Source organism: Castor canadensis, chromosome 11, assembly GCF_047511655.1.
Source record: "Castor canadensis chromosome 11, mCasCan1.hap1v2, whole genome shotgun sequence".
NCBI classification, from domain to species: domain Eukaryota; kingdom Metazoa; phylum Chordata; class Mammalia; order Rodentia; family Castoridae; genus Castor; species Castor canadensis.
Genome location: NC_133396.1, coordinates 55,275,695 through 55,290,695, shown reverse-complemented (window position 1 = coordinate 55,290,695; position 15,001 = coordinate 55,275,695). Strand labels below are relative to the sequence as shown.

The 15,001-nt window shown below is 43.8% G+C and overlaps 1 protein-coding gene and 1 long non-coding RNA gene across 4 annotated transcripts in view; one reads left to right on the top strand and one right to left on the bottom strand.

Moving 5' to 3' along the window:
• Nucleotides 1-15,001, bottom strand: part of Shisa6 (shisa family member 6) — a 297,355-nt gene that overhangs the window by 53,170 nt on the left and 229,184 nt on the right. The window lies entirely within an intron of this gene.
• Nucleotides 1-15,001, top strand: part of LOC141413824 (uncharacterized) — a 152,158-nt gene that overhangs the window by 83,790 nt on the left and 53,367 nt on the right. Inside the window, exons 1-2 of one of the 2 annotated variants that reach the window (XR_012438752.1) lie at nucleotides 6,419-6,702; nucleotides 7,395-7,508. This is a non-coding gene — a long non-coding RNA (uncharacterized lncRNA). Of the gene's footprint in view, nucleotides 1-6,418; nucleotides 6,703-7,394; nucleotides 7,509-15,001 lie in introns of those variants that run through there. The other variant, XR_012438751.1, reaches the window with a different exon arrangement.

Genomic DNA, 15,001 nt, shown 5'->3' with positions numbered 1-15,001 from the left:
ATTCTACAAGGTACAGACCTCACTGTACCTTGCTACCTCAAGAGTCTTCAGAAAGAGAAAAATAAAGCAGCTTTAGCATAACGTTTAGAGAAGGTTCTCAGTGTGACCCACAGTAATTACCTGAATGGTGGAAGAGAAGCTGACAAGTTAGTGGTGAGCCTTGGGCTCCACAGGCTGACTCATTCCCTTTGGCCTCATGTCCTCTGTGGGTGGGGGAGGGTGGTATTTATATCAAGGTGTACAAGTCACAGACCAAGTGGAATCTGAACAGATGTTTCAAGAAGAAATACACAAAGGATTGGGACATTATGAGATTCGAAGTGCTGCTGAAGATCAGAAATTAAAGAATCTGATTGTTTTAAAAAGAGATGTACTTTGAAGTTAGTGCCAAGCAACACATTACAACAATAATGTTGAAATTGGGAGGCTTTGGGGGAGCAGAAGGCAGATATGTATTGTACTTATTTTCTCCAAATGCTGTTTTCTAGTAATAAAGTGGGTGAATATCATTACTTTTGTACTGTTGGACAGTATCTTTTCTCAGAGATCCAGGGAAATTGGGAAGGGGAAGTTGTAGCTGTTTAAGGGTAGGAGGGAATGTCAATGTGTTACATCCTCCATATGTGGAAAACATGAGAGATCTCTTACTGCAAGAGGCAGCATGGACTGTGATGTACCCAGGTGATTAAAGAAGGATGGAGAGAGGTGCCTGGAGGGTGGTGGAGAACAAATGCCTGAGCAGAAGGCTGAGATGGTAGGGGGATGGCTCTGCTCCACACATCACAGAGGCCAAGAAACTCTAGGCTTGATGTGGGTGGCAAATCTTATGTACCACTTTTAAGGAAAAGACAGACATTCTGTTCTCCAGCCTGCTTGCCTGACCTTTAATAATAAGAACATTAGAAAAAGCAATGTCAATTAAACAATTTCTACTATAGGGTGCTTGATACACATTAGTTTATTGAATCTTTATGAGATACTGATAGGTAACTGTAATTGTTTTCCTCATTTTATGGATTAGTAACAGAGGCTGAGAGAACCAGTTTACTCATTGAAGACACATAGCTGGAGAGTGGTAACTTGAACCTCTCCACCACCACTCTGGACATTAGACCACATTATGTCAACATGTCTAGGCTCCAACAGCATCTCTTCCCTGGCAGACAGGCTCAACAGCAGTCCTGGTGCACTGATTCTCTTCTTTCCTCATGGTCATCTTTGATTCAGTGTGGTGGTAGTACCTCCTGCCAACTTTTCCCTGGCAAGACAGGAGGTGGATGGGGCAGTGCTGCTGTCCTAGGTACTGAACTTTACTTTGTAAAACTTAAGGTGCAAGTGGACATAGAAGGAAGTCTGTGTGCCATAACTGATGATATTTTCAAGTTACTTTATAAAAATATCATAGCAGTTCACAGTGCATGAGATCACTGTTCTCCTAGATATTAGCCAAACGTATGTTCCACCTCCACTTAGTATACTCACCTGGGCTGAGAATGATTCCCCAGGGACAAGTTGAACACAGCTGCCAGACTTCATCATAACAGAATGGGCCAATGAATGACATATTAATGTGGTGCTCAATCCTATTTCAGTTCTCATATACTTGGTTATAACTGATGGGTTTTGAGAGGTTATGTCAAATAAGGAAGATGTCACTATTTTCCAAAGGTGAAAAGAGGTAATGACCAGAGGATTCATTAAATGCTAAGTTACTGGTATATGATCTGCAGGGACTATTTTATATCATCTCTGCAAAGTGATTAGAGACACTAGTCAAGGAAAAGGAAGAAAGAGAGAACAAGAGGAAAGGAAGAAAGACACAAAGGAAAAAAAATGCAAAGAGACCAGAAAGGAAAAGGAATCAAGGTACAGTGGTTTTGGGGTAAGGAAATAAGATGCTCCAGCCACCTCCTTAAGTATCATTCAGAGACTAAGTTTTCATCAGATTCAAGAATATGTCTCATTCAAGAACATAATCCCCTGTTTATGCTTTGTTTTCTATCTCTTCTTTCATGAAGTATACCTTAGGAATGGACAATTGTCACATGTAACTTCAGAATTAAACTCCCTTCCCAGTGCTACCATCCTCCAAGTCCCACGAATACCTCCCCACCCTTTCCCTTCTCATCACATGGCCTTCTTTGCCCACAACATCTTTTAAGGAGTGGACCCTTGGATATGAGAGCCAAGGTACTTCCTAAGTACCTCTCCAGTCCAACCTCTTCCAGTAAGTTTGCTTAGGTTATCAAACCTGGAAGAAACCTCTTCTTCCCCAAATTCTCCAGGACCCTTAGATTGCACTGCTGTTCCAACACTTATGGACCAAAGGAGGTACCTGTGTTTTTCTTCTACATTTGATTTTTGTCTCATTTTGGGAAGGCAGAGAATTCATCTTATTTTGGGAGGGTTGATGTCTCCCACAACACCAAACACACTCATTCACAAGAAGGTACTTAATATAGCATAGATGAATTGGAATTTTTAGCTGAAATCATTTTTAGAAGGTATCTAGGACTCAATTTTATAGTAGTGGCATAGCCATGAAAGAACCCAGTCACCCTTTCTGACTCACAGTCCAGTCTTTATTCATTCCACTGCACTCCCATTCCACTGCACTCCCATCCACCCGAAGGCTCTGAGGAGCACCTTGAGTTTGGGAGTCACTGACCTTGGTGACTGGTTTCCAAGGCAGCATTTCCAGAGTATTGTAGACTATGTGCAAGGTGGCCAGACTCAGCAGAATTAGAGTAGGAAAGCTTTTAGAGAGATACTCTGGGCTCTTCATTCACTAAGGCAGTGAGCTGGAACCCATGGAGCTATCTCTTGCTCCCTGTTAGCATACAGGAAAGTTTTCATTTCTGAAATCCATTCATGAACCCAAGAATGTCCAAGAAGGATGTTCCTGGCAAGAACTTCTCCAAATGGTGAAGTGTGTGAGCCCAGAATTCTATACCTCCACCACCTATTTGGAGGAGAAGTAACAATTGTGGGGAGAAAGAAGAGAGGCAGAGCTGCCTAGATTTTTTTGAAAATAATGGAACTTTTCTCCCAATAACACAAAAAGGTAAGATTCTGGCCAGATTTTTCTAGCCCCTAAACCATGAAGTGTTACTCAAATATGACAGTCCCAGATAAGTAAGATTTTGGAAGTCTAGTTTTAGGAATCCCAGAGGAGCACAGTCAGCCTCATGGCAGTGTTAGGCATATACTAACTGAACATCATTGTGAGACTTCAGGAGCCTCTGGGGAAATGGGTGCTATGTTCACCTCCTGTTGGCAGTGATATTGCATGTCTGGGACCAGCAGCTCCTTTTCAATTCCAGTGTCTCCAGGTTCTTAGAATTTGTGTACTTCCCATGAGGAATGTGAGGGAGGATATACCCCTTCCCTTCTCTCATCAGCATGTTATTTGTGGTATCCCTGTTGAGCTTTTCCCAGATGTTCCAGCTCACTAGATCCCTGGATTAGGCTGTAACCATAGACTCTCCTATCTCTCTTTTTGTAAGACCCCCCTCCTCTACCTGGACTGATCCAGGTGAACTGAGAGACAGTTTCCACAGCCATAACTTCACATCTTTGGCCAAGGACAGAGATACTCAGTTTATTGCTTATCAATAGGACAATGTCAAAATCTTAAGACCAGCCTCTCCTAAATGGGTTAAGTGCCCCGGTTTCTATGATCAGGGCAGAGAGGACAGAGAAGAAGGGATGGTCCACCTTCTCCTCATGATGAAAGAACATTTCTCAAAGTAAAATTTTGCACAGTGGTTTAAAAAATTTTTTAAAAAGTGCATTCTATGGTGCTTCCACAGATACCAAGAAGCACAGTCTGCTAATTAGCTGCCTCATTTCTGCTCTGCACTTTGGGATTTAATTCAGAACACTCTGGATTGCAATGATTCACCTGCCAAGCCTATGAAGTCAGCTTTCCTTCTTCTTCCATATGTGCCAGCACTTTCTTACTGGCCTACCTTTAGTGCAGAGGCAAGGAACTCACAGACCCTTTCAAGGTCATTGAGAAGTCATTTTGTTCAGCCCATGCCTTTTAGTAATAACTCATACATCCATCTCAGGTAAGTAAGAATCTCCTCTAGATTTAAAAATCGCCAGAAGGCGTTGCATTCTTTTGGTTCTGTTTTTATTACATTGTGAACATAGGTACAAGGTTAGATACACACAGAGACAGACATCAGAAGACTGCAGAAAGCATATACATTAACATGCTTGTACATAGAGAAGAATACAGAGACACTGACAAAGCATACAAATACACATACAGTACAGACACAGGCATAGGGTGCTGGCCACATCTGGTTACATTCCTACACAAAACAGAGCATAGGATATAGACAGCAGATGTCAGTTGATAAACAACATCAGTTAAAATCCATTTGAGTTACATTCAAGAACAACAATTTTCAAAGCCTCATTACATCTTCAAGGGGGTGAGAGAAAGTCTAGTGAACCTCAAAGAACTTGTTGGGATTGTCTCCGCCTGGACTCTGAGGATCAGAAAGAAGCAAGCAGCAACCACAAGAATAATGAGGGGAGTAAACCTGTCAGGCTAAGTGGGACAATGGGGGGAGTCAGGTGCACAAGGGAACCACATTTTCAAGAACCTTAGTGATACCAAAGAGACCAAAAGCTCATCTTTATAGCTGAGCTGAGCTCTGTCCAGACCCTCAGCTACAGCCCCATCTCTACTCTCCAGACTCCCTGGAAAATCAAGAGGAGCTTGTTTTTGTTTTGTATAATTTCTGTTTGGTGGCTACATTCCCAATGCTGGATAATAACCAAAGAACAATGCCCTGCTTCTTGAGAACTGTCATCCAAGCCTCCTTGCTGTCAGCTTTGGGTTCTATCCCTGGCTGTGCCATCAGCTAGCTGAGTCATCTCGGGCAAGTCACTTAACCTTTCTGTGCCTCAGTTTCTTCATCTGTAATATGAGGGTGTTGTCAAGAAGTTGACCTCTAGAACCCTTCCACATCTTATAGAGGGAAATTCAGGCGAGTTTTAATAGCACCTTTTTCTGAAGGAGACATAAAACAAAAAGGAAATGGTTGATCAAAGGTAATCCAGTTTCCCAATCCCCTTCCCATATCACACAGTCATTCCTGAAGACCAGACCTCAAAATCTAGCAATTAGACACCTTGAGACTGGGCTTTGTGCCCAAATCCATCCAAAAAGGCTTCCTCCTATTTTGCTGAGGGCAGACTTCAGGGATTAGGAGAAAACTAGTACCTCCAAATCAGATATGACCTTGCATTTCCTTGGAAAACCCCACGAGTCCAAGCCAGTGCCTGTCAAATAGCTGTTTTTATTCTTAACCTCTTGCAGCTTTATATGGCAGAGTAGTTATCTCTATTAGGTTCTAGCAGTTCAGCCTCCTCTATGTTCCTGAGGTCCAAGGAGAGAGAGTGCAAGATAACCAACATAGAAAAAAGGAAAAACCAAGTGATTTTTGGCACCAAGGAATTGTCCACTTCCTAACAAAGCATTGGCCAGGGGACACTAATTCCCCCACCATGCCTATCTATCTTTTCTTCCCTTTTCCTCTTCTCTTCTACTATTAGGTCAGGGAACAAAAGCATTTTGTCCTTGTGCCTGTCCAGAGGCAAGGCACCATTGGAGCCATGGACGGTGAGTGATAGGACACTCCTTTTTCTAGCTGTGGTGGTCATCTCGTTTAGTCTCTCTTTTTCTCTCTCTATCTTCATTGCTCCATGTTCAAGAAGCACCACTTTGTGACCATTAGCATCCTCTTTGCTCTTTGTCCTTTCTCTTCTCTGTCCTTTATCACCTATGGAGTGTGCCTGCCAAGCAGCCTCCCATTCTTAGCTATGGGATTAACTCATCCCTGGATCTTATCTCCTAATACACAACAAGCCTTGTTAATTCCTGCAATCAGTTCTGAGCCCTGTAATTGTCTTTTCTATCTTGAGACTAGCATCTGTTTGCTTGGCTCTATAGCAGTACTTTGGCCCATCCTTTAATTCTTAAATCCTGGTGTCTGAAATCAAACAGATTTGAGTTCAAGTCCACTTACAAGCTGTGTGACCACAGCAAGTTACTTAACTTTGCTGAGCTTCTGATTCAACTGTAAAATGGTATTAATGAAAGCACCTGCAGCACAGCTGTGTGAAGATTGAATGAAGTCTTACATGTGAAGTGTTTACCACAATGTCTGGCATACTGTTCACCTTAAAAAAAATGCCTACATTTTTTTGCTTCCTCATTTCCCTATAGACCTAAGTATAATCCATATTCCAGCTATGTCCAATAAAACAGTCTGAGATAATGGAAATTCCAATAGAGCAGTCACTGGTCACATGGCACTATTGATCACTTCAAATGTGGCTGGTGCAACTCAGAAAATGAATTTTTAATTTTATTTCATTTGAATTAATATAACTTTAAGTAACCATTTGTGTCCAATGACTACTATATTTCCAGCACACTATTTTTTTTTCTTTTTTGGCAGTACTGGAGTTTGAATTCTGGGCCTGGTGCTTGTGAGGCCAGCACTCTACCACTTGAGTCATGCCACCAGCCAGTGACTACTATATTGGAAAGTACAGCATGCTTTCTTTGTGAATATACCTTCATTGTGCAGGAGGAGACAGCTAGCCTTTTGAACACACCAGGGAAAATGTGGTATAAAATATGGAGCCCACTTGACATTATCATGGAGGCTTGAGCAGGTCAGTTTATTTCTGTGCCTCAGTTTTCCCACCCACGAAATTAGGAGCTAACCAGTGTTTTAAGAAAGACCCATTGCACCGAGGGCTGCTATATATGAGCACATAGTCCTTACACTGCACTCCTGCTGGTGTTGTTCTATCTACTGAGAATACAATGGAAGGGCACCCCCTCGGAGTTGTGCAGCTTCAGTCTTACTTCCATCTCTAAACATTCGTGGGCTTGACAAAGCTGCTTTTCAAAAGCTTCTGATATCTCCTAAAAGTCATGCAGGGCTTCTAGGCTAAGTCAGTATGCAGTTTCTGAGGGGGAGTGACAGATGTATGGCAGAAGGGGAGGAGTGCACTCATGTGGCATCAGGTCAGTTTCCCTTTGCCAAGACCGCCTAGAAAAATCAGCCTGCAGTTTACCTTGGTATAAGGCTCCACTGTCTGATATTTATACCCATTTTAAAAGCTAAAGTATGGCTCCCTATTAAAGCACTGAAGGAGTTATATGAAGTCTTAGTAGCCTTTAACATCTTAGCATAATTTAGCCTATGCTAAAGTGCTAACTAGCTGATAGCTGTTTTGCTGAGGCAGAGATATTTGAGGCCTACCACTGCCTTGAGAAGGGAGACCCAGGGAGGATGAAGCCCTGGGGGCTTCATGTTCCAGAGAGGGTCCTGAGTTTGCATCTTCTCTCTTCTTTTCAGAATGGAAACTTCAGTTGACTGGATGTCAACTCTGCATCCTTAGAAAGCCAGTCTGTGCGTTGCTGCTAAGAGTGAAGCAACAGCTGTCATCAGCCCAATTCCTGGAGGTCCAAGGTATGTACTGGTGACAAAAGAAAGTGTGACAGCATCTTCTACCTATCTCTTCCTTTCTCTTTGTTACTGACAATAAGGACAAGAAAGTAACATTGATAGAGTTGACTCTATGCTAGGCACTGCACTAAGCACTTTAGGGCCACCACTTCACCCAATTGTTAAATGAATCCTTCATAGATCCAGCCTCAGAGAGGGCAAATATTTCCTACAAGGTCATATGGTTTATTACATTGTTGAACTGGAAGTTCAAACCAGTTCTGCTTGGCTCCACAACTCAGCTCTTCCTTTCCCTTCTTTTTTTGTCTATCTTTACCTTCCTATATTACTCTCACTTCCTTTCCCTGTTGAAGGAGATCAATGGGAAATAGGGGGCCTGAGATACTCCCTGCTAGAGATGGACTCAGTGTCCACAGACAGCTTTGGGAGGCGGGAGGCAAACTGAATCTGGTCTACATGGGTCTTTCTTTGGCCTTCATTGTTTTAAAGTTAGGAAGGATGTACAAAATCTGAACTCCCAGCTTCTCTTGGGAAATAAGAAGATGCAACCACACAGGCTCTGTACTCCCATAGGGAAATGGTTGGAGGAAGCTCAGTAGTTGTTAGCTGGTTCCTTACACTGGAGCTGTCCTGACAGCTTGCCAAGGTCCCCACCACTCCTCATTGGTTCTCACCTGTCCCATGTCATCCCATTCTTTGCCTGGCTCTTGCACAGAATTTGTGTGGGAATTTGTAACCCCCATGCTAAAACATCTTTAAGCCCATCTTATTATTTTTACCCTGCAGTAAATCAAAATCATGATGGCTACTGTTGGAGAAGCTTGCTTTGAGGTTGCATTCATGGTGGGTTGACGGATATTAGAGGAGTTTCAGGCAGCAGAAGATTGGTTAGGAAGAAAACTGATAAGAAAATGCACACCCTCCTGCGGACCTGGAAATCTTGCCAACTTGAACACCTTTGCATCATCCCTGAGGAGGGCAATCTGTTCTCAGCTGAAAAATCATCAGCATTATCATAAGCAGATTGTGAACACCAGGACAGTAGGTACCACAGCATTTCTGGCACATAGTAGGCCATCAATAGACAGTGTATGATGGATGGATGGAAGAATGGATAGATAGATGAGTGGATGGATGAGTGGAGGCATGGGCCAGACAATAAAGAAGTGCTCTGGGAGAGGTCTCCTTGGGAATCTGCTACACACAGATGGCCTTAATAATTGACACTTCTTTCCCTCAGCTTCTAACTGCATGATTTAAACTCTGGCCTGCAGCCAAAACAACACAACTGTTTCACATTCCATAGATAACTCAACATCTTGATGGTTCTAAACAAAGGGGCCTGAGAGAATGTGAGCCCCAAACATATGAGCCAGCATACCCACTTAGTTCTCATAGGAATGTCACAGTGGCTGGCCTGTGGCTGGAACCATGGGAAGATGCCTACAGCCTGACAGTCTTCATGTCATACAGCCAGGCTGGGACATACCTAAGGGATGGACAGGGAGGCAGCTGCCCCAAGAGGAACTCCAGAGTGAAGATCCTGGCCATAGGGCTCCCTTTGAAAAATTCTGCTGATACTGGAAGTGGCTGAAGGAAAGTATATGTGGTGTGTACCTAACCACAGACAGAATGGGACCCCCAGCGTGGACCAGTCTCTTCTTCTCCCTCCCCCCTGACCCTTCCCCTTCTTTGATAACATTTGGGGAGTCTCCAGTTCTCTTGATTGCTATGGAACTTAATTTCATCTGGCCCCTGTGCTGGAGAACACAGCCCAGGAATGTAGCTCAAGCTATGGACTCCAGAGATGGTGAGAAGGAAGAGAAAGAAAAGTAGAGAAATGCTAGTTGAAATGGCAGCTTGCTCAAAGTCATGTAGTTGTTAAGCAATGGAGATGGGGTCTGACTCCAAAAGTCTTGACAGTGGACAAGATGACTTTACCCTGAGGTTTGACTTCTCTCAGATAGAGCTCTGAAAAGTCTACTGAAGGCAGGTAATTGACATTCCACCCTGCTCCATCCATGCCTGGCTTTTGTCTGGAAATGCTGATGTCTCAGGGGACCCCCACCTTACCAGGAAACTCACTCTTATCAGAATGTAGGTGGTTCTCAGCCAGTAATCTTCAGGTTGGTTGTACAGTGGTAAGTACTTTGAGTGATAGTAATGACTAACTCCTGACTCCACACACTGTGATTTAATTGCTCCAGAGTTCAGCCTGGGGACTGAGAGAGTCAAAAGCTTCTCAGGTGATTCTGAAGCACAGCCAAGGCTGAAAATCCCTGGCTTTACCTGAGGAATAAGCCTGACCAGGTTAACCCATCACCTTCTCAGTTTTGTCCACATCCTTCCTATGACTATTTCCTAACAAAATAAGTAGGAACCTCTCACTCTGGCACCCAAGAGCTCCTCCAATCCACCATGGCTTCAGTCTAATTTTCCAGCCCTGTCTTTCCCTAATTCACTTATGTTTTCACACTATTCCATACAAACCATTATTTTAAGCATTTACACCCGGGAGTCCTGTTCACCAGAAGCTCTATGTAGGGGTGGTGTTTTGGGGAAAGATATTCACTTTGAGATAAAATAATAGCACATTTAGCCTATCAATACCACTGCTGATAAGTAACCAGTAATTCAGAAAACAGGGGCCAGGAAATTGAGAGTTAGATTCAGGCCATGAGCCACCTGTGGGAACAGGCTAGGCAAGGGGCCTCCAAACAACAGAAGGCAGGAACACAGTGGGGAACATGACAAGAGGTTGTGATGAGGGATGGGAAGACCCTCTGCTTCTATACCCTTTTGGCTCTGCTTGCAAGAGATCTATCCATCCTGTTCAGCACATAGATTGGGAGCTGTGAGCATGCAGAGAAGAGGCAGGAGCCCCTGGCTGAGCCATGATGTGAATGAGGACTGCCTTCTGCTTGCAGAGCTTGACTTAATTGGTATTTCTCCTAATTATCAGATTTAATCACCACCTCTCCAGTGAGATAATTTTTGACTCAAATGAGAAATTAGTATTAAAAAAAGCACAAGCAGGAAAAAAATACATGGGAGAACAGAATTCAGTAAAGGACATATTTTAAAGTGGCTCTTTTTGTGTGTAGTGAAACATTACTTCCTTTTCTGTTCTAGCCACCTGTCAGGTGTCAAAAGGCTAAGTTCTCTGCATAGACTCTAGTCCTTGTCAGCTCTCCCCAGATGGGGGAGAAGCCCTAACTGGCTCTGAGGTTGGTGAGGCTGAGAACCCTCACCACTCAATGGATCACCTTCTTTGATGCCTTCCGTATGGGGCTACTTGGACCTGGCATCACTGCTGCTGAATCCAGAAAAGAACCCGAGGTCTCTCTTGACCTTCAGGGGTTTTGACAGATGAGGTGTGTGTGTGTGTGCGTGTGTGTGTGTTGTGCTAAATAAATAGAAGTAGCTTTATCTTTCAAGAGTCTTGTTGGCTGATCAACCAAGTGGCCACAGTGGCCAGGAGATGGTCCTGGTATATAGATGAGGGAGGTCTCCTGGACTTTTAGCAGTCATCAGTCAGAGCTTCAGGAACATTCTTTACATCCATGGAAAAGTTAAATAAGTGTTAGTGCTCAGAATATCAGAGAAGGGGTTCCTACCTGCCAGAAGATGGCTGATGGCAGATAAGTCACCCTCCACATTTCCTTCCTTCTGGGCTGGGATTCTGTGACTGAGGTTGGTATGACTGAGAAAGACTGTGGGACTGAGGGGGTGAAGAGGGAAGAGTGAAAGCCTGTGAAGATAGTGCCCCATGTGCCTGTGTGAATGGTAAAGAAGCAAAAGGAGGAGAGAGAGAGAGAGAGAGAGAGAGAGAGAGAGAGAGAGAGAGAGAAAGGAAGCAAAAGGAAGGGGGGGTTGGGGGGGAGGACTGCCTGAACTCGGAGAGCTTATACCAGCGTCTGGTCTCCAGAGGGGTGCATGCAGATCACCAGGCTGCAGGAACTGAGCAAAGGCTCATCAGCACTAGGTGCACAAAGAGATGGGCATGGGTAGAGAGAGACAGTGTCTACTGAGCCCTCAGCATTGCTACACTAGTGCCTGACACTTTCCTGCATTTACTGTCCACAACAACTTTGGGAAATATCCATCATTGTTCTAATTTTATGACAAATTTGAGAATGTTTAGGGGCTCAGCAGGTTAAGTGATTTACCCACAGTAAGTACCCCCTGCTAGTAAAGGGAAAGCAAAGACTATGTCCCCAGTCTGTCTGATCTTCCACCCCATCTCCATGGCTTACTCAGCTTGCTGGCCAATGATGTTTTCCTTGAACAAGTGTTGGGCCCAATCAGTGCAATGCTGTTGTAATTGTGGGTGTCATGAAACCCAGACTGAACAATACTAGGTTGAGCACTTCAGAGCCTGTATCCTTGGGCTTCTGTGGTCTACAGCTCTTCATACTTCTCATCCATCTTTGGTTAGGCATGCTGGGAAAGCTCTAAGGAAAATGTGAAGATCCAGAAAGGAGATACCACCTTGTCTCCACTCAAAACACTGATGATATTACCCTTCATGTCTCAAAAACATCAACATTTCTCCTGCAAGCACACACCTGGATACAAATTTTCATGTGGGCACTTATGTTCCCACACATATGGCCCTTAGAGCCTCTCCTCCCATTCTTCCTTCACACTAGGCAAAAGGGATACCTCTTAGGCAGCTATTCTTATACGTTTCTTTTCCCCAAATTCTTTTCCTCTACAGACACAATTCCTGCTGCTAAAATCTCCTCTTAAGGCCTTTCTTTCCATGAAATCTTCCCGGTCCATTCTGCAATAGCAGGTGTCTCCATCTCAGGGCAGGGGGTAAGTTACAGTGCTGGGCTTGTCCCAGCATCCCACTTTCTGACCCCAAAGATTCTTACAGAAATCTTGATGAGAGGAAACCACTGCCTAAGAAGACTAAAGTGGAAAGGACACAGGCTGATGGAGAGCATCCCTTCCTCCCTGTTGGTCAGAAACTGGGCTGGGGTATGAGACCTGAGTTCAAGTCCTGGATTTGCATGTGCCCTACTTGTCCTGAGTGGCCCAGACAAGGTTCACTGTGTAGGTCATAAAGCCACTGGAAAGCCCCTGTCTCTGCCTGGAGCCATCAGTGTGATGGATGAGGTCATCAGACATAAAATGCTCTTGTGGCTGCATACTTCTCACTGGACTTCTCAGTCCCCCCATGAATTCATCCACAAATGCACTGTCACACAATGTGGAGCTTACAGGACAGGAATTGTCAGGAAGGTCCCTGGTCCAGGTCTGACCACCCATGGCTGGGAGCCAGGCTGCCTTCTTCCTCTTTGCCATTTCTGTGGATCCCAGCATCCATGTTTGAACCTCTCCCCAGTGAAGCAGAGAACTTGGAATCTGAAGCCACCGGAGCAGTGTGAATAATGGGAACTGCTTCTGACTTGATTAGTCACACATTAACATGGCACTCCTGGACGCTTGCAGAGGTGGCAGGGAGACTCCTGCTACCCTCCCCTGTGACCTGGGATGCTCTCTTCCTGTTTCAAGGATGATGTTTCCATCATCCTTCTTGCTCTTTCTCCTTCTCCAGTCTTCCTTTTCTCTTACCCTCTCAGTGTCTGCACTTCTCATCTTCTTAACCCCCTTCTCTCTTGGGTACCATACGTCCTATATGATGCATTTATTCCATGTCTTTTCTTGATAACTGTAAGCACAGGCCAAAGACTCAGCTTTCTGTGGTTGTATGAAACTAGAAAGGATGTCAGGAAGACATGTCCGTCTCCCTGATGCTTGTACCCAGGTTTACATATTTCCAACCTTCTTATGACAAAGAAGAAATAATAGTAATGATCCATTTAGTTTGCTTTTTGGCTGAGGACAGAGGGAAAACTGTTAGGAGCCAAGGATGAGAATCTATATTCTTTGGTTACTCCTAAGTCAGGGTTTCACAGACTGGACACTTTTGACATTTGTGGATAGATAATTCATGCGTTGAGGGGAGGTTGGGAGAATATGGGAGGTGTTTCCCTGTACACTGTAGAATGTTTAGTGGTCTTCATTTTGCCCACTAGATACTGGTAAATTCTCTTCCTCCTCCAAGTCGGGCTAATCAAAAATGTCTTCAGGCATTGCCAAATATTCCCAGGTCAGAAAAATTACCCCCAGTGGAGACCCTCTGTTTAAGCTTAGCACCTCATTTAGGCATCTGTGTGTTTTAAATAGAAGCTCAAACCTGAGTATTTGGGTACTGCAGCTGCTCACCCTTGCTAGTGCCTCCCCTTGGGCTCTGCTATACTTAACTCTCTGAGTCAGGTTATTTTGTTTTTTCATTTTGCAAATGGGGTCATTGCCTACTTCACAGGATTAATGGAAAGAACAAATGAGATACGAACTCTAAAGTACCACATAATATTACATAAAATATGTTTGAGCACTCCACTATGTTATTATATGCAAATAAGACACACACTAGATACTCGAGGCAGAGTTAATTTTAAATGGTGATGAATAAGGACATGCCAGAAATTCAGTTGATTAGATTGGAAGACTTGTGAAAATTGTTTAAAGGAGGGGGGACTCAGCAATCAGAGTAGTAGGAGGAAAACAGCAGGAAAATAGAAGAGAAAGATCTTTATTAAAAACTAGAACTCTGAACAGCACTGACGGTCAGTCTGAGGCAGTTTCCCCAAATGGAGGGAAGGATTGAAGAAGTTGAGGAAGGGCTCTGTAACATGGAGCTGAAGGGAAAGTGAGATAAAAGAACAGAGATTGTAAGATGTCAGGACAGCCCTAAAGAGAGAGAACACCTGGAAGGAGGACCCAAACCAGGAGTCGATACCCTGAATGAAAAAACAAAAGAGCTTCAGATCTGCACTTGTCGGAGAGTACTGTAGAGATCTGCAGATTTGGCTACCCTCTGTCTCCTGCCCTGTCCTTTGGGGATATTACTCTGATTTTTTTTCATTTTCTGTCCATGTGACTTCCAGAGTAACTAGAAGTATCTATCCAGCTTGCAGCAATAGACTCTGGATTGAGCAAGTAACTCAAGTGAGGCCAACCAGAGCCAATGAACATTAGCCCTGGGACTTCTGGCTAAATCATAGAAAAGGACATATGTTCTTTCTGCTGAGGTTACTAAACAGGAAGGATATAAGGATCCCTCCTGAGAATGAAGTCAACATAGAACAAAGCAGAATAAGAGGGAGACAGAGATATATGTTCACCTGGATTCAGCCATGTGTGAAGTCCAGAACCCCAGGGCATTTTTGGCAAAATGAGGTAATAAATTCCACTAAATTTCTTGGGTTTTGTTTAGTCCACTTTGAGTTATCTCCTGCAGTTGGAAGAGTAATGTAAGGAGTCCATGTGGGGAAGCAGAAAAAAGGTTGGCATATGAATTAGGAACTGGAATAGTGGTTGTAGGTAGCCATACCATTTCTCTGAACTTCAGCATTTACTTCTCTACAACGTGAGGGTATTGAACAAGATGATGCTGAAGGACCTTTTATGCTAGTAAATGT